A 24,371-nucleotide genomic window follows, 5' to 3' on the forward strand; every position below is an offset into this window, starting at 1 on the left:
GGAAGGGGCCGGGTCTCAAACGGCCTTGTTGAGCATGTTAAGGAGTTTTGATTGATTCCAATCCGAGGCCATGGAAAGATTTGCAAGGGTTTAAATAGAGGGATGACATACTCAGATGCACAGTTTAGAAAGATCTCTAGGGATGTGGGTGAAGGCAGGTCTGGGGAAAGTCATCCTGGAGGCAGGGAGACAGACATAGGGGCCTTGTCACAGGCACCTGGGTGAAAGTCAACAGTGGAAGGGATCAAGGACAGTGTAAGTAGAAGCCATAGGTCTTGAGTGTGGTTGGCTGTAGGAGATGAGGGCTGATTAGGGGAATGAAAGCTGCGTTTCAGCAAGGAGGAGTGGTTTAAAGTGTGGAGTTTCAGGCGCAGCCTCGGCAGGCTAACTGGCAGTGGCACAGATGAATATGAATCTCAGGACAGAGAACTATGTTCTTGGCAGTGAAGTGAAGTCCTTGACAAGTGAGACAGAACAGAGCCTTGGAGGAGAGTTGAGTAAGGTAAGGAGGCAAGAAGGGCTGGTCCTGTCTAAAGTGTTCCTATTGTTCTTCTCAGGATGGTTCTTTGAGGAGTTTGGTTTTGAAGGAATGGTTGGTTACAAAAAAATAACAATAATACAAATTAAAAAAATAAAGGGAAGGGCTTGGCTGATCTTTCCACTTTTTGTGGCTTACAGATTTCTTTCAAGTGTTGGCTCTGAATTTCATAACTTTTCTCTGGAGCCTGGGTTTCTTTCTCTCCCTTCCTTGAATCCTTTCTCTTTCCTTCTTCGCTTTCTCCTGTTCTCTTTGGTTTTTTAATTTAATCATTGACGATGGCTAGGACCCTCTTGTGGGGAAAGTCTTTTGGTATTTGATCTGAAGCAGAGTTTTGGGATATCAAGTCCTGTGTTCTTCCAGGCAGGTTCCTGGAGTGCTCAGCTCAAGTGACTGCTGAAATGCTAGAAAGTTTTCTGCCTCATGGTTCATTAACCAGAAACATCAATTTGTTGCCTATCTCTAGGAGCCTGTTACTTCACTCAGTGTAAAAGACTTTGAAGTTTAGAAGTGGTAGTGCAATCCTTAACATAAGTCCTTTGAAAACCACTTTGGAAATCTGTTGGGCAGTATGCACCGCGGCTGAACATGTGCATTCCCTGTAACCCAGCAAAGTCACTCCTAAGTATAGGCCCCACAGAAACCTGGACATATACTCATCAAAAGACAAGACTTGTAGTTGCACTATGGATAATAACGATAAGCTGGAGACAACCCAAATACCTGATAGTTGAATGGAGGAATAGATTGTGGTCTCATCACACAATGGAATACTATACAACAATAACAATGAACCATCTACAACCACACACAAAAACATTGAGAAGTGACAACGTGCTAGCAGCCCTCGCTCACTCTCCACACCTCCTTGGCCTCGGTGTCCACTCTGGCAGCGCTTGAGAAGCCCTTCAGCCTGCCGCTGCGCTGTTGGAGCCCCTCTCTGGGCTGACTGAGGCTGGACCTGGCTCCCTCTGCCTGCCAGGAGGTGTGGAGGGCGAGGCTCCGGCAGGAACCGGGGCTGCACGTGGCGCTCGCGGGCCAGCACAAGTTCCGCGGGGGCACGGGCTCAGCAGGCCCTGCATTTGGAGAGGCCAGCCCGTGCCACTGGCCCTGGGCAGTGAGGGGCTTAGCACCCAGGCCAGCAGCTGTGGAGGGTGCGCCAGGTCTCCCAGCACTACCGGCCTGCCCGCGCCACGCTTGAATTCTCCCCGGGCCTAAGCCACCTCCCTGCAGGGCAGGGCTCGGGACCTGCAACCCGCCATGCCAGAGCAATCCCCCTTCTCCCCCATCCCCCCCCACCCGCCGTTCCCGCACAGCCCCAGCCTCCCGGACTGGCACCACCCCCTGCTCTGGGAACCCAGTCCCATCAACCCTGGCATGGCCCTGGCACGGAATCCACTAGGTGAAGCCAGCCAGGCTCCTGAGTCCGGTGGGATCTTGGAGAACTTTTAAATCTAACTGGAAGATTGTATATGCACCAATCAGCACTCCGTGTCTAACTAATTTGGTGGGGACCTGGATAACTTTTATGTCTAGCTAGAGAATTGTAAATGCACCAATCAGCACTCTGTGTCTAGCTAAAGGTTTGTAAATGCACCAATCAGGGCTCTCTGTCTAGCTAATCTAATGGGGACTTGGAGAGCTTTTATGTCTAGCTAGAGGATTGTAAACGCACCAATCAGCACCCTGTCAAAACGGACCAATCAACTCTCTGTAAAATGGACCAATCAGCTCTCTGTAAAATGGACCAATCGGCAGGATGTGGGTGGGGCCAGATAAGGGAATAAAAGCAGGCTTCCCAAGCAAGTAGTGTCAACACACTGCGAGCTCCTTCCTTGGTGTGGAAGGTTTTTGTTCGTGCTTTGCAATAGATCTTGTTGTTGGTCACTGTTTGGGTCCATACTTCCTTTATGTGCTGTAACACTCACCGTGAAGGTCTGTGATTTCACTTCTGAAGCTAGCAAGACCACAAACTCACTGGAAGGAACAAACAACTCTGGACATACCACCTTTAAGAGCTGTAACACTCACTGCGGAGGTTTGCAGTTTTACTCTTGAAGTCAGCAAGTCCACGAACCCACCAGAAGGAAGAAACTCTGGACACATCTGAACATCTGAAGGAACAAACTGTGGACACACCGTCTTTAAGAACTCTAACACTCACCGTGAGGGTCCGCGGCTTCATTCTTGAAGTCAGCGAGACCAGGAACCCACCCATTCCGGACGCAATGTGGATGAATCTCAGAAACATGATGTTCAGTAAAAGAAGCCAGACCTAAGGCACGCCTACTGTACAAATTTTATTTATAAAAACAGGTGACAGGGGTAGTGACTAGAAATTGGCATGAGGGGGCTTTTGGGTACTGACGATGTTCTGTTAAGTTCTGCTCACATGAGGGTGGAGTTTCAGCACTCTATACTGTATATGTGCTTCTATGAAATGTGTATCGTACCTTAATCTTTTTTCTATTTTAATTTTTTTGGGTTTAGACTTTTGCTGTTATCTAACGAAGCCTGTTGATATGTAGAATCCAAAAGGTGTTACTATAGGTGTGGTTATAATAGTGCCGAATATTTCTGATTATCATTTTTTGGCACCAGCATGTAATCCAGTGCTTACCCAGGGCTGGTGGTGAAAGTGGACTGTCTCAGGGGCAGGCAGGAGTGCGTTGTCTGTGGGGAATTTTTTTTTTGATGAAGTCTCATTCTGTTGCCTAAACTGATGCAATCTCTGCTCACTGCAACCTCTACCTCCCGGATTCAAGTGATTCTCCTGCCTCAGCCTCCTGAGTAGCTGGGACTACAGGCACGCGCCACCATGCCTGGTTAATTTTTTTTTTTTTTTTCTTTGAGATAGTGTTTGGCTCTGTAGCCCAGGCTGGAGTGCAGTGGCGTCACCTTAGCTCACTGCAACCGCCGCCTCCCAGACTCAAGCCATTCTCATGCGTCAGCTTCCTGAGTAGCTGGGACTACAGGCACATGCCACCTCGCCTGGCTGATTTTTTGTATTTTTAGTAGATGGGGTTTCACTATGTTGGCCAGGCTGGTCTTGAACTTCTGACCTCGTGATCCACCCGCCTCGGCCTTCGGAAGTGCTGGGGTTACAGGCATGAGCCACTGTGCCAGGCTGTGTGCAGGGAATTTAAAACAATAATAAAATGGACTAAGAGTGAGTTTGCTTTTTCATTATTACTATGCACTGGCAATTCTTAACAATGTCAGTGATAAAATACACTCCTCTCCCCAGTAAATAATTTGCTAATCTAAGTTCTAAACAATTGCTGTGACTACTGTTGAGCTGAACTGGCTGTTCCCACTGCCCTGCCGTTAGTAGGCCAACGACGGGAGTAATGACTGTCATTGTAAGTGTAGGTATTTGTAGGTATGTGCATTGTATCAGAGACTGAACTTGGTCCTTTTTGTACATAAGTTTTATTTTTCCTAAGATCTCTCTTTCTGTCACCCAGGCAGGAGTGCAGTGACGCAATCATGGTTCACTACAGCCTTGCCTCCACCTCGCTGGGTTCAAGACATTCTTCCCCTTCAGCCTCCAGACTAGCTGGGACTACAGGCTCCCTCCACCAAGCCCAGCTAAGTTGTGCATTTTTTTGTGGAGACAGGGGTTTCACCATGTTGCCCAGGCTGGTCTCAAACTGCTGGGCTCAGGAGATCACCTGCCTCTGCCTCCCAAAGTGCTGGGATTACAGGTGTGAGCCACTATGCCTGGGCAGTATATAAATCTTATTTACACCTCAGAGCTGTACGCATTAGGTATTATCATTCGCATTTTACAGACGAGAAAACTGAGGGTTGTAGAAGTTAAGGGACTTGCTCAAATTCACTCAGCTAGTAAAGATAAGAGGGAGGGAGGATGTGTCTAAGTCTCCTGAGTCAAAGCCCACTTTTCCACTGGGTTTTCTGTCTCTGGGTACCAACTGCCACATGGAAGGCCCTTGATATGTATTCGCTGAATAAAAGGGTAAGTGGATGAAGACTTGATAGTTTTTTAAATTAATTTGTTACTTTTTTATTTTTTTAAATGTCAACTTTTATTTTAGATTTGGGGTACATGTGCAGGTTTGTTACATGCATATAACAAACTCATTAAAAGATAATACTTGTAGTTGCACTATTGATAATAACTATAAATTGGAGACAACCCAAATACCTATTGATAGTTGAATGGAGGAATAGGTTGTGGTTTCGTCACACAATGGAATACCTCAATGTGTGATGCTGAGGTTTGGGAAACGATTGATCCCATCACCCAGGTACTGAGCATAGTACCCAATAGTTAGTATATGAACCCTTGGCCCCACTCTCTCCCTCCCTTTTTAGTAGTCCCTAGTGTCTATTGTTGATATCTCTATGTCCATGAGTGCCCTAGGTTTAGCTCCCACTTGTAAGTAAGAGCATGTGGTATTTGATTTTCAATTCCTGCATTAATTCGCTTAGGAGAATGGTCTCCAGCTGCATCCATATTGCTGTAAAGGATATGACTTCATTCTTTTTGTGGCTGCATAGTATTTCTGTGGTGCATATGTACCACATTTTTTTAAAATCCAGTCCACCATTGATGGGCACCTGGTTGATTCCATGTTTTGGCTATTGTGAATATGGCTGCAATGAACATATGAGTATATGTGTCTTTTTGGTAGAACAATTTATTTTCTTTTGGGTATATACCTAGTAATAGGGTTGTGGGTTGAATGGTAATTCCATTTTTAGCTCTTTGAGAAATCTCCAAACTGCTTTCCACAGTGGCTAAAATAATTTGCACTCCCACCAACAGTGTGTAAGCATTCCCATTTCTCTGCAGCCTCACCAGCATCTTTTGTTTTTTGGCTTTTTGATAGTAGCCATTCTGACTGGTGTGAGATGGTATCTCATTGTGGTACTGAGTTGCATTTCTCTAATGTTGATCATTATTTTATTTCAAGGAGGAGGTTCCACATGAATATAACTTCTTGCCTAAGTTGGTTTAGGTAAGAAGACTCTTCATGTGCCTCTTTCCTTCAAATTTTAAGGGTAAGTCTCTTGAAAACTATAGTTATTTATCTGGTTATGTTTCATATATGTAATCTACATCTCAAATATTTTAAGTAGTTTTTATGACTCTCATCTTACAGATGAGGGAACTTTGGCTTGAGCACTCAAGTAATGAAGCAATGGTCATGCAGCTAGTATGAGTGTAGGAATTAAGAGTGGTTACTAAAATGAACTTTGAGGTCTAGAAGACCAGTGTTGGCTTTACCTCTTAGCAATGTGACTTCAAAAACATTAGTGACATTTTTTGAATCTCAGGTTTATAAATCAAACAGGACTTCTATAAAATAGGAATTATACTAGTGTTTACCTAAGAGGCTACAAACTCAAATGCCTGCAGGAGCCAGGAGTAGGGAGCTCTGCAATGTTGGTCAATCACTTGGCTCTTGCCTGGTACAACACTAAGGGAGGCAGTGCTGGGAATGGAGGCTGGGTTGGACTTCACTTTTCAGGCCTGTGCTCGTTCATTCCAGCATTCTCTCAGTCAGTATTTCTGGAGCACACAGGATGTTTAGCATGGGTCTAAGCTCTGGAAATGCAAAATTGAATAAGGCTTACACCCTTTCTGCTTTTGAGGGAAATAAACATGGAGACAACCAATGAAAACATAGATTATATCTTTAAGTTCTGGGAATCTCATCACAGCAATTCTAAGACTAAAGAGGCCGTGGACAGCTCTTGGAGCACATCTTCTATTTTTTAGTAGGACAATACCAAAATGATTCCAGCCTGGCAAAGAACTCTGTTTCAGTAAAGCCCTGGAGAAAGTGCATTTTATAATACTCCTCTGGAATTCATTGGGCACTTACAGACACTCAAGGCTGGGAATCAAGTCACTGAGTCAGTCAACAAACCTGTAAGCACAGTGCTGCTCACCTGCAATAGGCTCTTTGGGCCTGATGATGCATGGGACAGCAATGGATGTGGGCCTAGTCCTGTCCTCTAGAGGTTCACAGCCTAAGATAGGCAAGCACGTTCAGATAGACACCTACAGACCAGAATAATAACATCAACCAAGCAGCACACTCCTGGGGTCTCTGCACACCACACAGTATCTCTCATACCTCCTAGATCCCCCTCATCCACCCCCTTTTGTCTTTCCTGCCCAGCACTCACCTCTGCCCTCATTCACTCTCTTTCCTGGAAAACCCAGGCCAGGAGCCTTCTCACCCACTGTTCAAAATGGACCTGTGTATACCAATATGTTTATCTTTGGGCTTCCTGAACAAATACTTCAGTCTATTCATGGATACACACCGCATTCAGCTCTTATCACTGCAGGTCGCTGATGTGGGCCTCCAGCTGCTTGCTTATGTGTGTTCTTGGTTGTTGGAGGGTCACTTGTGTTTCTCTGTGTGGATGGGAGCAGAACAAGATATGTGAATAGTTGTGAGTAAGATCCATCTTAGGCCAGACATGGTGGCTCAGGCCTGTAATTGAAACACTTTGGGAGGCTGAGGTGGGAGGATCAACCTGATGCTGGGAGTTGGAGATTCACCTGGGCAACATAGCAAGAGCCTGTCTCTAAAATAAATAAGTAAATAAATAAATAAATAAATAAATAAATGACATCTAGTTTCAGAAAGGACTCCAGTGGCCTATTTGGATAATAAAAAAATAAAGCAGTATACGTTTAAAGTAGTGAGAAAAAAATAAGAAAATTAGAGGTCAGGGCTAAGCGGAGCAGGAGTCAGGCAAAAAGAAATCCTGCATTCCATAGTGACCTCTCACTCACTGGGTGAATAATGCATGAGTATGAATGTGTGGGTTTTAAGCTAGGAGTATTCCAGATACTTGTACATCTATTTCTTGTTCTCCCAGGGTTGACTGAGTTCTCTGTCCCAGTTCCCCTCAGTCTTACTTGGTGGGGGACGAAGGGGGAGAGATTCGTTCCTCTCCCTTCCTGGCAATCTTATCGTCTCCTTCCTCACTCCACCAACTGTTCATTTTTGCTGTTTTGGCTTTTTGTTCAGGTGTGTTTTGGGAGTCGAGACTGAAAGATTAGCCAGGGTAGAGGAGGGAGAAAACACTACCTCTCTTCTTATCTGCCCAGGAAGGCCTAAGGGAAGAGGAGGTATTGCAGGAGATGGTGGGACAATGGAAGAAGGATGCTTGGCAGAAGGCAGGAGCAGAGGGTCACCCTAGTGACTTGGAAGAAGCGTTGGAGGTGAGCATGGGATAGGAAAGATCAAATCATTGGAGGAAAGATGAGAGAGACTTTTGGAACAGAGAAAAGCTCCAGGCCATTGCCCAGAATGCCAGTAGGGAGCCTGAGGCGGGCTCCACAAGGAGGGCTGCTGGTGAGTGTGCCCTTGTTGACTCCAGGGTGAGGACACCAAGGGAAGGCAGGGAGGAAGAGCTCCATTCCACGAAGAATGAGGCCAGTGTCTTGGCTGAGGCAGTGATGGGGGAGGCTGACCAGATTTGGATCAGAAATTACTTTACTTAAGCTAAGCAGAGCCAAACATCCAGATTCATGGGTATGGTTATTCCTTAGCAGCCTGGAGACAGCCAGGGCCCTGGAAGATGAAGAGACCAGTTCTGAAGTTCTGGACTATGTTATCTACAGAAAGACTCTGTTGATTTCTTGAGGCTTTTGTGCAAAATAATACAATGAGGCCTTGATAGAACCTTGCTATTCCATCCATTAGTGTTGTTAACTAAACCCATTAGACTTGCATAGGGGCCTTCGACTTCCTGAGGAAAAGCCACCTTCTTGTTGAAGGATAATGAGGCCCATGGCCTTACCTGTATTGAGATGGTCCAAAGGTGACCAAGAGTGAATAGAGTTGAGGGAAGGAGCCAATCCTTGCCCGAACTCTCTCTTGTCTCTCTTTACTGGAAAAATACCATCTACTTTGTTATTGCATTGCAGGAAACTCAGGACTTATTAGAGGGTCACCCATGAGTTTGGCTAGTTCACTGTAATAGCATAAGATACTTCAAAGTTTAATTGCTTGAGAGAAAAGCACGTGTTCTGTGTGAGGCCAGAAAGGGTAATGGAAAGAGAATGAGATGGATTATGAATTCATGCGTGAGCATGGAAGCTGGAACCACTCCAGACCTTCTCTCTCAAAGCTCCTACTATGTTCCCACCACCTGCCAAGCTCCCATACTTTTCAAGGATTTTTCCTCATATGATCTGGAATGGGTCTACGGATGTTTATGGAAGCCTTTTGATTAAGTGTTATGCCTTTTACAAAGGTGTAGCAACTGTTTCAGTTTCTAGTGGGACACACAAATTTTGTCACTATTTTGGAATGTGCTTGGTGGGAGGTGGCAATCAGGTTATTGGATGATAGCTGATGTTTATGGATTGAAGGTTAGAGGAGAGTGACCTAGGTAGGAACTTTAGAGACAGAAAACCCTGTGTTTTTCTCTGCATGTAAGTTGTAATTGACTTCCAGGAGAGGGATTCCAGTGTTCTGGATCCTGATATATAAGAAGATATAAATATGAAGAAATAAAAATCTGGGTTATACCTCTTCAGTTTTCCTTTTTATTAAACCTCTATGTCTTGGAAGAAATACAGCAGATTCTCACACTCTGGAGATACCCATAATTAAGTTCTACATGTTGAAGATGAACAGTTCTTAATGGAATCTGTGATTTGAGGGCTCTGGGGTAGGGCTCCACACATGTGAACGAAGGAGAGGAGTGAGCTTCCAGGTGTTTTTCCTCACATGTGAAATTGCACTTGCCAGCATACTCCAAAGAGTTCTGGAGATTACCATGCTTTCCTCAATGTGACTGAGAAAAATTGATATGCTGGAAACAGGCATGCAGGGTAATTTGCAAAATCTCAGAATCAGAGAAGCTATAAACATGGGCGTTTGTAGTCCTAAGTTGCAACATGTTTCTGACTCAGTCTCCTGCCAGTGTGGATTTGTACTTGCCCGTGATTTATTGTTTCTGGCTTACCCTGGGGCACTGGAGGGCTTGGAGACTTCTGCCAGAACACCTAGGATATGTAAAGAATTCCTGCCAGAAAACAATAAAAACACTACCAACCTAACACAAAGGGGCTATGCTTGCACTGTTTGAGAAAACACTACCCTCTTGGAGAACTCCACTGTCAGCTGATAAGAAGGCAAGGTCAGTCCCTCTCTGACCAGATAGCTTCTGAAGGTTCCCATGACCTTGGGTTGTCCAGCCCTGACACCCAGACAGCTGTGTGCAGTTGGTTATCAGGGGAATATGTGAGAAAATATAGATGAATTACTAGTTTTCACTACTAGAAAACACCTGAACATCTATAACCAATGAAATCTTGCCTCTTTGTACACTATCTTAAAGATCATTATATGTAAATTATCTACCTAGTAGCTTTCCACAAATTTAAATGTTGAGCTGCTTAATAATAATCTCTGAATTTACCCTTTCTCCTGCTTCTACAGAGAGCTCTTGCATGGTGATAGAACCGAGGACAGCCTAGACCTTCTGATTGTCAACTCCTTGTTCCATTTTGTCCAAACCTCCATGTCTGAACTCCTCTCATCAAAGACTTCTCAAAGTTATTAATAACTGGGGAACATGTATTCAGTAATTACACGCATCAGGCTCCATGCTTTCTGTGCAGTATGTAAATTGATTCATTGTCTTACTAATTATAAGTGGCTAGTATTATTGCTGCTTTACAAATGAGGCATATGACACACAGGGAGCTAAATAATTTGCCTAAGGTCACACCGCTTGTAAACGGTGAAGCCAGGACTCAAGGCCAGGTCTGGCCACCCCTGAATTTGATACCTGTATCCTCTATATCTCTGTTTTCTCCCAGACCAAAGTCTCTGTACCTCTCTGCCAACAGAGAAAAGGGTTCATTCATTCATCAAATGTTTGTTGAGCATCTACTGTGACTCAGGCAATATCTTAGATCAAGGATTGTCAAACTTTTTCTATAAAGGACCAGAGAGCAAACATTTTAGGTTTCCTGGGTCATACGGCCAGTCACTGTGATTCAACTCTGCTGTTGTAGTACAAGATTGTGAAAGCAGCCATAGATGATATGTCAATGAATGAGCATGGTTGTGTTCCAATAAAATGTCACTTGCGAAAGCAGGCTGTGGGCTGGGTTTGGGCCAAGAGTTCTACCCCTGCTCTAGGCACTGGAGTTATAATAGCAATAAAATAAAATAAAAACACAAAAATGCCTGCCTTTGTGGTGCTTCCATTCCAGAATGGGGAAGTAATTGTATTTCTGGCCCGTTTATCATGTAAAAATTGTCGTAGGATCTTGGAGTTGCTGAGCGCCTAGAGGTGATCTGTTCAGCATTTTCCTTCCAGGGCAGCTCTCCACTCAGAACTCTCTTGGCTGGTGAGGGTTCATTCTGTGTGCCCAGATCTAGTGTCACCTCACCTTCCAGGGGACCCATCCTTGTCACATAGTCCTTGCTTATCTGTCTTCCTGACAATTTAACTCACATCCTATTCTGTTTGGGCAGAGGGCCCCACATTTTAGCACATCATAATCACTTTTGGGGCTTGAAACACTTTGATGGGCTCCACTCTCGAGATTCTGATTCAATAGGTCTGGAGTGAGGCCCAAGATTTTCCATTTCTGACAAATTCCCAGGTAATTCCAATGCTGCTGGTTCCTGGACCACACTTTGAGAACCAGTGTTCTGTAGCAGCAACAAGTGAGCCTAACAACTCCTCTTTCAGTTTTTTCAGATATTTGATCATCGGTCCTGCCTAAGTCTTCTTCCAGCAAACCTCCAAAGCCCTTTGACTTCTCTGCCTATGATAAGTAACTTAGAAATAACAAGCTCTGCCACCACCAGTTGGGTTGAATACCTGGGATACAATGCTGGTAGCCACCAAGGTCACTGCAATTATACACAAACAATGAAAAACAGTGAAACCATGTCTCAGGGACAAAGGGGTAAGAACCAGTGCAATGCTGAGACTGTGGAAAAGAACATTGTGACAGCTGTCAGCAAAAGCATTTCAGTTCCCCTTCTGCATGTGAGTTTGGGCCAGTCGTTTCCCCTCCCTGCCTGTCAGCTTTCTCATCTGCAACGTGAAAGTCATCTGAGGTCTTTCTAGCAGTGGGAATGCTGATATTCTTTAGTAGGTGGGGAAATCTAATAGATATCCCTGGTATCTCCCCTCTGGAGATATCTTAGGGGAACACTTACCCAGGTTGCTCTCCACTGCCAGCAGTATGCAAGATCTGCCTATATGTCAACTGTACATTCAGTTCTATTTTCTCCCATGAGTTGCTTTGCCCTCACTGAGTTTGTGTTCAAGCCTGATGTGTTATCATCACTGGCTTATGTCAATTAAGCTCCTTTCCTTTGTTCTAGATCTATGAGCAGAATGTTGTTTTGGGACCTCAGGTGAGCATTTTGTAAACGCACAGTGGCAATCTCCTGTTCCTGCCTCTTGGCCCTGTGAAGTAATTCTGTTGGCTTCCAGGACTTTTGCAGGGCCTAACAGTTCGGCAGCTCCAGGACCATCTAAGGTGACTTAAGACTCTTCTTCCATCCTGAAGTTCAGATCTCAGCCATAAAGCAAGAGATCCATGGTTCCTGGCACTTGGCTTCTGGAAAGTTAAACTGGCATCTACCTCATTGTCTGATCAAGCAGCTCAGTAGCCCTTCAGTTTAAATAACAACTACAAAACAAATATCACAGAGGGCTCTCGGCAAGGTTTCTTTAGCCCAGGAAAATGTAACATTCAAATTCTGGGCAATATTGTCATGTGGGTTCAGTTTCCTTCCTGTGAAAAGCTTCCCACAACAATTGCCATAAAAAGAATTAATCTGACATAAGGAGTTTGGGCAAAGAAGGCTGCTAGGTGGGTCAGCCATCCAGCCATCCTCAAAAGTTGTGTAGCAGGAATCTGGTGAGCAGCTGAGTTAGTGGCTGCTGGTAGGAAGTTCTGAGGGCACTGGAAAATAAACCTGGTAAGGGAGGAGAAAGTACTGCTTAGACCAGCAGCAAATTTGATATGCTTGGTTCATGTAACAGTTACTTATTCTTTCTAAGCCACCTATAATTATTTCCAGAAGAGGCAATAAATCTCAGTAAAGTATTCAGATTCTGGAGTCAGACCACCATGGGTTTTTAATCTTGGCCCTGTGCTTTTCTCACTGTGTGCCCTTGATCAGGTTTCTTAATCTCTTGAAGCCTTTGTATTTTCTCTTTGTAAATGAGGAAGATAATACCTACCTTTCCAGAACTGAGGGTTACGGGAGATGATATACACGACAGTGTTCAACCTATAGATGTTAATACTATCACAACCTAGTTCTGGAATATTAGCCCAATTGCTTAATGTGCAATAAGCCTTCAATAAATGTCTTGTGATTAAGTTAGATACTATGGGTAGACATCCGAATTATTGTTTACAAAATATGTGGTAAGAAGTAAAAAATGTATTTGTTGGAGTTCTTCATTCAACAAACTCTTTTATCTCTGAGTAATCTACAGTGCTTTTAGAAGTTTAGAGACCAAGAACATGTGTGAAGTTTAGAATTCCATAAAGAACAATCATACAGAAGGAATCTCAGATGTTGTATACTGAGTCTAACCCACAGCCTACCCAAGGTCATGCAGCAGATTACTGGCAGAGCAAGGATTAGGTACCCTCCGACTGGAATTGCTCCAGTGCATGTGTTTTCACTGTTGCCTTCAGACCACTTTTGGGCCACGTCATTAAAACCACTCAGGCTAATGGTGCCAAAGCCACAGTGACCTTCATGCTTCAGAGGCCAGGGCCAGAACAGACACAGGAGCGAGCTGGGGGTAGGGTGGCGAGTAGCTCAAGGAAGTGGAGAGGCTGTTCTGCAGGCCTTTCTCAACTCAACCCCCAGCCCCCCACACCTTATCTTTGGCCCATCCTCCTCCCATAGCACCTGTTCATAAGTACAGATATCTGAAGACCTCAGCCTCCTTACTCATTCAATCCGTATGTCATCTGCTTTCCCTTCATGGGAGAAAAACTGCTAGAAAAACACTGTAAGGGCAGCCATAAAACTTTCATTGACTCTACTATTTTTGCATCTTTGGTGTTAAAACTTTTGACTCTGTCCTGTTCAGCTGTCCCTCTCCCTCTCTCAGGTGGTTGCCTTCCCTGGAAATCCATCTGTTCCCAAAGATTCGCTGCAGCAGCATTTGCTAGTTCCCTTGTAACCTCCCAACACTCCCCCAGTGCCCCTCAGGCATTCCCACTGGCCTCGGGTTTCAATCATCAGGTACAACTGGGTTTTGATTTGGAGACCTGGAGGCTTTGGGTACTATAATGGGCCATAATTTTTTTCTCTCTATTTATACCACAATTTATTTTCTTCCCTCAACTCTCTTTTTCAATAAAACTAGGTCCTTGAGGGCAAGAACATAGGCTTGTTCTCTTTGTGACCCGCAACTGCCTTCTTGCCTGGAGCTGTGCCTGTCATGTAGCAAGTGTCAGTACATGGGTGAATAAACCCCAGAACGCTTCTCTCTTCTAAGACTTCATTCCTTTGCTAGGGCGCCCTGGATGGACTTGGAAAGAGAAGAAAGGAAGGCTCAGAAATAGACTGTTCAATGTAGGGGTGCTACAGTATAGGGGTTTTTTTTTGGTGCTGGAATCAATTATTCCTGAAAGGTTGCTAGTGGGGAAGCAGCTCTCTTTAGTCAATACCAAGCTTTGCAAGTAGTTCCTTTTTTTTTTTTTTTTTTTTTTTTTTTGAGACAGAATCTCTCTGTGTTGTCCCAGTTGGAGTGTAGTGGCATGATCTCGGTTCACTGCAATCTCTGCCTCCCAGGTTCAAGTGATTCTCCTACCTCAGCCTCCCAAGTAGCTGAGATTACAGGTGCCCACCACCATGCCTGGCTAATTTCTGTATTTTTAGTAGAGACAGGATTTCACCATGTTGGCCAAGCTGGTCTCTAACTCCTGACCTCAAGTGATCTGCCTGCCTCAGCCTCCTAAAATGCTGGGATTACAGGCGTGAGCCACTGCGCCCAGCCAAGTAGTTTGTTTTATGTAGGAATACTAGTGTCAGTCATCAAAGGGTTTAAGAAAGTGTTTTTTTCATAATTTTTCAGATAATATATTTTTTCCCCTGATCCATCTATCTAACATTTATTAAAAGCCTTTTATGTAAGTGTTTTTTCATAATTTTTCAGATAATATATTTTTTCCCCTGATCCATCTATCTAACATTTATTAAAAGCCTTTTATGTAAGAAGCACCATGCTGACAGTTTAAACTGCAAAGATGAGTGAAGCACAGACCTGCACTAAGGATCACTTACAACTGTCACCTTCCTAATACATCAATTCAAAGACAATGGAGTGTAAGGAGAGATAAGTGTGCAGAGTATTATGGGGACACTGCAGTGGTCACTAGACTAGCTTGGCAGTACCGGATGGGAGTAAGGCCTTAAATAACAGGAAGAGTGGAGAGAGGAGAACACTGAAAGCAGAGGAGCCAAACAGCAAGAGCAAAGGCCTGGGAAGAGGGCCATGGTGGCAGGTGCGTAGGAACTGCCAGCTCATCAGCACTGCCAGGGCATGAAGTAAGAGGCAGGTGGTGGCCAGAGGAGACAGAGAGTTATACAGGGGAGATCTTGGAGAGCCTGATCAGCTACTAGAAAACAAAATGCATTTGTTTATTTGTATTTTAAAATACAATCAATATAGGTATACTCCCCCCCGAAACAAATTTTAAAAAGAAAAATTTCAACTAGAAACCTATTAATATAAAATGAATCTAAAATTCTCTCTCTTTGACCACCTCCCTGTCCCCAGTTCTTTTTTTACAAAGGAAATAAAAACAACTTCTAAGTCATCTTTGCAGGAAAGAAAAATGCATATACTAGAATACTTGAATATTTATATGTATATATTTTTTATTTACACTAATGATCATGTACAATGTTTATTATTCTACACTTTGATATTTTAGTTGTTTTCTTTTTACCTTATGTATTAGAAGTCTTCTTAACTTATCAATAATAACCTTGAATGCAAATGAATTATATTTTCCATTTAGAAGCTAGAGACTGGCTGAATGGATAAAACATCAAGACCCAATTATATGCTACCTCCAAGAAACTCACTTCACTTGTAAAAACACTTAACTGAAAGTGAAAGGCTGGAAAAAGATATTCCATGCAAATGGAAACCAAAAGTAAGAAGGAATAGCTGTACTTATATTACACAAAATAGACTTCAAGTTAATAGCTGTATGAAAAGACAAAGAACAACATTATATATAATAATGAGACCAATTTAGCAAAATAAAATACAAATTATAAATATATATGCACCCAACAATGAAGTACCCAGATACATAAAGCAAATATTAGATCTAAAGAAAGAGATAGACCCTAATTACAATAATAGTTGGGGACGTCAACACCCCACTATCAGCATTGGACATACCATCTAGACAGAAAATCAACAAAGAAACATCAGATTCAAACCACACCATAGACCAAATGGACCTAACAGACATTTCCAGAACATTTCACCCAACAGCTGCAGAATACACATTATTTTCATCAGTACGTGGAACACTCTCCAGGGCTGACCATATGGTAATACACAAAACAAGTCTCAAAAATTTTTTAAAAATCAAACTCATATCAAGTATTTCATCTGACCATAATGAAGTAAAATGACATCAATAACAAGAGGAACACTCAAAAGTATACAAATACATGGAAATTAAACAACATACTCCTGAATAACCCATGGGTGAAGGAAGAATTTAAGTATAAAATTAAAAAATTCCTTGAAACAAATGAAAATAGAAACACAACATACAAAAATCTATGAAACATAGCAAAAGCAGTATTGAGATAAGTTTATAGCAATAAATGTCTACATCAAAAAACTAGAAAGATTTCAAATAAACAACCTAAAAACTTCAAGGAACTAGAAAAACAAGAGCAAGCCAAGCCCAAAATTAGCAGAAAAAAAAGAAATAATAAGGATCTGAACATTAATAAACAAAATTAAGACTAAAAAAAGGACAATAAAACAAAAACGTTTTTTAAATATTAAAAAATAGACAAACCATTAGCTAGACTAATAAAGAAAAAAGAGAGAAGACCCAAATAAATACAATTAGAAACAAAGAGAGACATCAAAATGGATACCAAATAAATACGAAGAATCACTAGAGACAAATATACACCAATAAATTTGGAAACCTAGACGAAATGGATAAATCCCTGGATACATATGCCCTACCAACATTGAACCAAGAAGAAATAGAAAAACTGAATAGATCAATAACAAGTAACGAGATTGAACCAGTAATGAAAAGTCTTCCAATAAAAAAATTTCAAGATTGGATGAATTCTACTGAACCTGTAAAGAAGAATTAATACTGATTCTTCTCAAGCTATTTCAAAATATTGAAGCAGAGGGAATTCTTCCTCTCTCATTCTATGAGGCCAGCATTATTCTGATGCCCAAACCAAACAAGAACACAACAAAAAGAGAAAACTACAGCATTCCTGATAAACATAGGCACAAAAATTCTCAACAAAATACTGTCAAACTAAATCTAACAACACATCAAAAACATAATTCACCATGATTAAGTGGGATTTATCCCAGGAATGTGAGGACAGTTCAACATACACAAATCAGTAAATGTCATACATGACATCAATAAAATGAAGGACAAAAGCAACACAATCATCTCAACAGATGCAGGAAAACCTTTTGATAAAATTCAGCCTCCCTTCATGATAAAAACTCTTTTTTCTTTTTCTTTCTTTTTTGAGACAGGGTCTCACTTTGTCACCTAGGCTTGAGTGCAGTGGCATAATCATGGCTCGCTGCAGTCGCAACCTCCTGGGCTCAAGCAATCCTCCTGCCTCAGCCTTCTGAGTAGCTGAGACTACAGGTGGATGGTACTATACCTGGCTAATTTTTTTTTAATTCTTTATACAGACAGGGTAAAAACTCTTAATAAATTAGGTATAGAAAAAGTACCTGAACATAATAAAGGCCATATATGAAAAACTCACAGCTAACATCTTACTGAATGAGGAAAAGCTTTCAGAATTAGAACAAAAAAAGGATGACCATGCTCATCACTATTAGTCAACATAGTACTAGAAGCCTTAGCCAGAGCAATTAGGCAAGAGAAAGAAATAAAGGGCATCCAAATTGGAAAGGAAGAAGTCAAATTGTCTCTCTTTACAGATGACATGATTATATAAACCTAAAGGCTCTCAAAAAAACCTCAGAACTGATAAATGAATTTAGTAAAGTTGCAGGATACAAAATTAATATACAAAAATCGCTGGCATTTTTATACATGAACAATGAGCTAGCTCAAAAAGAAATCAAGAAGATAATCTCATTTATGATAGCTACAAAAAATAAAATACCTACAAATAAATTTAACCAAAGACTTGAAAAATCTCTACAAGGAAAACAATAAAACATAGATGAAAGAAATTTAAGAAGATACAAACAATAGAAAGACATCCCATCGTCATGAATTGGAAGACTTAATATTGTTAAAATGACAATACTACCTAAACAACAGATTCAACACCATCCCTATCAAAATACCAAGGACATTGTTCACAGAAATAGAAAAAAAATTTTTTAAAAAAATTTGCATGGAAACACCAAGGACTCGGAAAGGATAGCTAAAGCAAACCTGGGCTAAAAGAATAAAGCCAGAGGTATCACACTACCAGACCTCAAAATATACTTTAGGTCAGGTGCAGTGGCTCATGCCTGTAATTTCAATACTTTGGGAGGCCAAGGCAGGAGGATCATTTGATCCCAAGAGTTTAAGACCATCCTGGGCAGCATAGTGTGACCCCGTCTCTATTACAAACAATTTTTAAATTATTTCTTAAAAACAAAACAAAATATACTACAAAGCTGTAGTAACCAGAATATCATAGTACTGGCACAAAAACAAGTACACATAGACCAGTGGAATACAGAGAATCCAGAAATTAATTTACATGTATCAAGCAACTGATTTTTGACAAAGGTGCCAAGAACAATCATTTCAGAAAGGACAGTCTCTTCAATAAGCAGTGCTGGGAAAACTGGATATCCACATGCAGAAGGATAAAACTACACCCCCACCTCTCACCCTATAAAAAAATTAACTCAAAATAGATCAAAGACCTAAATGTAAGACCTGAAAACAGTAAAACTTCTAGAAGGAAACACAGGGGAAGTGCTTCAGAAGATTGGTCTGGGAAAATATTTTATGAATAAGACCTCAAAAGCACAAGCAACACAAGGAAAAATAAATGAAATTATACTAAATGAAAAAGCTTCTACACAGCAAAGGAAACAATCAACAGAGTAAAAAGACAACCTACAGAATGTGAGAAAATATATGCAAACTACTCATCCAACAGGGGATTAACATCCAGAATATGCAAGGAACTCAATCATCTCAACAGCAAAAAAATAAACCATCAAATTGAAAAATGGGTGAAAGATTTGAATAGACATTTCTCAAAAGAAGACATACAACTGGCCAACAAATACATGGAAAATGCTCAACATCATTAATTATCAGGGAAACGCAAATCAAAACCACAATGAGATATCACCTCACCCCAGATGGGATATCTATTATCAAAAAGACAAAAAATAACAACTGCTGGTGGGGATACAGAGAAAAGGGAACTCCTATACATTGTTGGTGGGAATGTAAACTAGTACAGCCACCATGGAGAACAGTATGGAGGTTCCTTAAAAAACTACAAATAGAACTGCCACGTGATCCAACAATCCCATTAAAGGAAAAAATAAAATAAAATCCAAATAAAAGAAAATCATGATATTGAATATGTACAATTATTATTTGTAAATCTAAAAAATTTAAAAACAGAACAACAATAACAAAAGAAGTCTGCTTAAATCAGAATATACAGATATATGATATTGGTTGCAACAGCTACAGAATTCTCCATAGTATGAGTGTGCAAGATTTATTTAAAATCTCCCCTGTTGCTGGACATTCAGGTTGTTTTTTGTTTTTGTCTATTGCCAACATTGCTACAATGAACATTTTGGTTAATCTATTTATAAAACAACTATTCATTGAGCAATTGCTATGTGCCAGGCACAGTTTTAGAACCCTAGAATGTAGTATGACATATATTGACATATATTCTTTTGTGAGGATATCAATAAACGGAAGGAGAATTGCTGCATTTGAGGAAATGTGCATTTCTGGTTTTGATAAATATTTCCAAAATGCTTGCTGAAAGGGCTGCAGAAATCTATACTTTCTTCAAGAGTATATGCAAATGGTTAATTTCCCCCATTCTTGCCAACACTGGGTATCATCAAACTTTAAAACTTTTGCCAATCTGATAAGCAAAAAAAATGGCTTCTTGTTACTACTTTGACTTGCATAATTATGAGTGAAATTAAGCATCTTTTCTTGCTTATTGGCCACTTGTATTTCTTTCTCAGTGAACTGCATGTTCCTGACAGCTGGGCGGTTTTCTATTGAACTGTTGTCTTCCTACAGATTTGTACTTGTTCCCCATAAATTAAGGAAACCAGTCAGTCCTTTGTCATATGTATTGCAAAGCTCTTTTCCAGGTAATCTTTTGTCTTTTGACTTTGTTTGTGGTAATTTTTGCAATGCTTCTTGGTAGAGATAATGTTCAAGTTGAGTCTTGAAAGGTGAGTGATGATACTAATTATTAACTCTTGTCTAATCCTTCTAAGTGCTGAGTGTGCTTCTAAGTGCTTTAATATGTGATAATTCATTTAATTTTTACAACAACCCTAGGAGGTAAAACTATTGTCATCCCCACTTTAAGAGGAGGAAACTGAGGCATAGAGGCAGTTAAGTAACTTTTCCAGGACCTCATAGCTGGTGTGGGGCAGAGACAAAAATCAAAACCCTGAAGAGCTATTTGCAAGGTAGTCTGGGAACAGTAGCAAAGGCATGGAGGTGAAAACAATACAAACTATCAGAGGAATTACAAGGAATTCCCGTGCATTTGGCATAAAGATAGGCTGCTTCATGGGGAAGGAAGGGAGACAAAGTATCGAGGCATCGGGGCAGGTTGTGTCTTGGTAAGAGGCACATTAGTCTTGTCTCCTGAGCTGGGGCATAGTTTCCTTGAGCTCAGGGTCCACATCCAGACCCCATATTACATAGCATCCTGCAGAACATATCCCAGCAGATGGGAGAAAATTGAAATATCTGTTATTGTGTGTGATATAAGGCATTTTATAGGGCTTAGCTCATGACTCAATAATATTTTCTGGGTTCCCTGACTTGATTCATGGATCCCCAAACATGGAGTGGTCAGACCTTTTATACACAACTCATGCTCTATTGTGGACAAAATGGAGTCTCTGCTTTATGTATCACTGGCAGCAAATGTTTCCTTCAGCTGCTGTGTTCAGTCCCACCATCACAAAGCACATGTCAAGGCTGTCTTCCCCGCTCTCAGTGTGAACTCCGAGAGGACAACATAACCCCAAGTAAACATAGTTATTGAGATAACTCTGCCGCTCTAGGTCATGTGATGCTTCCAAAAACAGATATAAATAATTTTGGATTATCTGTTCCCCTACACTTAACATATTGGTGTCCTTCCTACACAAAGGTGATACTAAGCCCTGTGTCATGGGCAAAGGATTCTGGAATGACCAAATGTGCATTCAGTTTCTTTCTTTCTTTCTTTCTTCTTTTTAAATGTTGAAACAGGAATCACTCAGACTGCATCTTCTCTCCCTTCTACTCTCCCTGAGATGAGAGAAGAATGATCATCAATGGCAAATGCAGTTGTAGCGAAGTAACACCAAGAGCTGGCCCCACGCGCTACAGAGAATGCTGCGTCTCCTCCTCATGGTTTCTGGGGCTCCTCACGCTGAGAAACTTCTGTAGCCACAAATCGTATAAATGATACCTGAAAGTATAGTCTTTCCATTTCTTACCAATGAAATCATGCTCTGCTCACCTCCAACTTGACAGTGTTTGGTAGCTTTGTCATAGTCTTCTCATTGCTGAGGCAGGAACCATAGGAATATTGGCCTCAGAAGCAGTATGGTGAGGGACAAAGAGTCTAAGATAAGGAACCTAATATTGCGTCATTGCCTAGTGGAAGGGATGGCAGAACGCTGTCATTCCCCACCCTGTGCTGGTGGCAGACATTGCTAATCAATCATGCACTCTTACCTACTGAACCTGAGGAGCCTCAGACTCCTCAAAATGGTGACCCTGAGTCACATCCTAGTTAACTGCACTTGGCTCTTGAAATGAAATGTATTTGTTATCCCCAACCTAATTATTAAAAAGCCATAGTTTTGGAGTCACACAAATCTGAGTTTAAATTTTGGCTGTGTCATCTGAGCAACTTAGCCTCTCTAAGCTTCTTCTCCCACCATCATCACATCCCTCAGAGAGTGTGTGGGAAGGGCAAATGGGGCAGCGTGTCTTAAGTTTCTTGAAAAAATGCAAAACCCAGTTCCAGTGTCAAATCTGAGGAGTTATTTAGAATCTCTGGACTGCTCCCAGTTTCCTTCCAGGAAAAATTAGGGTTGTGAAAGTTATCAAAATCAAAATGGAGTCACTAATGTTAAAAAAAGAAAGAAAGAACCCTGACAAATGGAGCTGGGAAAGGCCATGAAGAGAGAGTTCTCATACGTGTATGCCTGATAACAAAAACTGTCACACAAGACTCTGTAAAAACCATGACTTTGCACAAAGGCCATTGCAGCCTTACACAAAAAAGACTTCTGCGAAGACATCTGCCCCACCACTGCCTGTCCAAGCCTAGACTGGCATCACCCTTGTTATTGATCTTTGGAGCCAAGGATAATTATGTCAAAACAAATATGTAATCCTTCTCTTTCTTTTTTTCTTTAAAAATCTGTCTTCCTTTACCTCCCTGAACATGTACATAGTTTACTATGATATGCATATTCCTAATACAATGCTCTATTCCCAGGTAAATATCTTTTTCTTTTAAAGAGACTCTCCTTGACTGCTATTTATGTTAACAGAGAAAAAGATTAGACTGTCTCTGAAGTCTGTCTCTTCCAGCTCATTTGACAGGACTGGGCTGCTTCCCTCTCATGCATTCATTCAATGACTTTGCCTAAGTGCCACTTCAGCTTGGACAGGCACTGTTCTAGGCTCTGGGACAGGAGCCCCACCTTCTAGGAGCATATATTCTAGTGGGAAGATAGACAATAAACAAATTATCAAATCTGTTTTATGGCACATTACAAGTCAGGCAACATCAGCAGATGGAAGTACCACAGAGAAAAATAAAAGTGGGTGGCTGAAGAGGGGAGCCTGGGCAGATTCCAGGGCTGCTGATTCTGCAGTGAGAAGGAACTAAGTGCCCTGCAGAGAGACTTGAGGTTGGAGGTTAGCTCTTTGTTCTAGCAAAACACTTGGGAATTATGAGAAGATTGCATTGACTGCCACCCCTGTTCCCACCCTCTCCTTCTGAAAGAAACTTGTGTGGCTGCATCCATATCACAGGCCTATGTGCAGCATTCCTCCCTGGCTGGGCCTAGGGGCCTCTCAGTTCATTTCCTGTTCTTTGGGATGGGGTGAGGCGTGGTCTACCTGGCCTCCACCTATGCAGCCAGGGGCTTCCACTTACTGTTGCTCGGTAGCTTCTGGGCTGGGGAGGAGCAGAGTTCTCTGGGTCCACTCCATTGCCCCTTTTATCCTGGCATCTCCAGCATGGGACTGTGGTGGGTGGCATCTTCACCTGGGAATGGCTAGGGAAAGTCATGAGGGCCAGGTGTGATGAACAGGCAGCCCCTGGAGGCCCAAGCAGGAGGTGGTGAGAGTGGCAAATGGAAATGCCCAAGAGGAGAGGCGAGCAGTGGGCATAGGTGAAGAGCTGGGTGTAGGTGCATACCTTCATTGTGCAGGGAGGCAGGAGTGTGGCAGAGCTGACTGTTGGCGTGCAGGATTCCCGGAATTTGAAGGCAGCAGAGAAGTCTGTAGACAATCAGATGAAGCATCAGGACAAGAACACACTGGCATGGACTCCAAGAACACTGGCCTAGGTGTCAGCACACCCTGAATTGACATCCAGGCCACCTACAATTGCAAGAAATGTCTCATCAGTGTAATGTTACTAGTCAGGCAGGGCCTGCCTGGGTGATGACCAGGATGAAGATGCTCAGACCATCTTCCTCCAGGATGAGTGCCACACAAGCATGCCATGAGGCACCTTAGGGACATGGTTGGGCATCGACACCATTACAGGGATGTCCAGATTGGAGACATAATGGCAGGTGGTAAGGGCCAGCTCCTGAGCAAGAAAGACCATCTGTTTCTTCTACATGCTAAGGGGTCAAGGCTGCTGGCACTGAGAAGCACTTTCAGAAATTCAAGCCCCGAGAGCCCTGCATTCCCTTAATAATGTTTTCCTACCACATGGATCAATTTATAAATTTATAAAATACATCTGTAGACTTGGATGAACTGCTACTGAGCTGATATTTCTACAGGAATCAATCTGAAAGTGAGGCAGTGCTGGGCTTTAGACTCTAGCCTCGGCTGGCTTGGAGCAGAACTGGGAAGCAAGGTGTGGTGGGTTGAATATGTCCCCCCAAAATTCATGACCACCCAAAACCTCAAATGTGACGTTATTTGGAAATAGCGTAGTTGCAGATGTCATCAGTTAAGATGACATTATACTAGATTAGAGAGGGACCTAAATCCAATGGTGTCCTTACAAGAAAAGGAGAGGACACATGGGGAAACACACAGGGAAGAAGGCCACATGACAATGAAGGCAGAGATTGGAGGGATGCAGCTGCAAGCTCAGAAATGGCAAGGATTATTGGAGCCACC

General features: G+C 42.1%; 1 non-coding gene across 1 annotated transcript; it reads right to left on the bottom strand.

Annotated features, from left to right (window-relative positions):
• Nucleotides 1-21,256: 21,256 nt before the first annotated feature.
• Nucleotides 21,257-21,472, bottom strand: LOC129022846 (small nucleolar RNA U3). The gene has a single exon (XR_008496578.1). It is a non-coding gene; the product is annotated as a small nucleolar RNA U3 (small nucleolar RNA).
• Nucleotides 21,473-24,371: the final 2,899 nt, after the last annotated feature.

The sequence above is a fragment of the Pongo pygmaeus genome, chromosome 1, assembly GCF_028885625.2.
Source record: "Pongo pygmaeus isolate AG05252 chromosome 1, NHGRI_mPonPyg2-v2.0_pri, whole genome shotgun sequence".
NCBI classification, from domain to species: domain Eukaryota; kingdom Metazoa; phylum Chordata; class Mammalia; order Primates; family Hominidae; genus Pongo; species Pongo pygmaeus.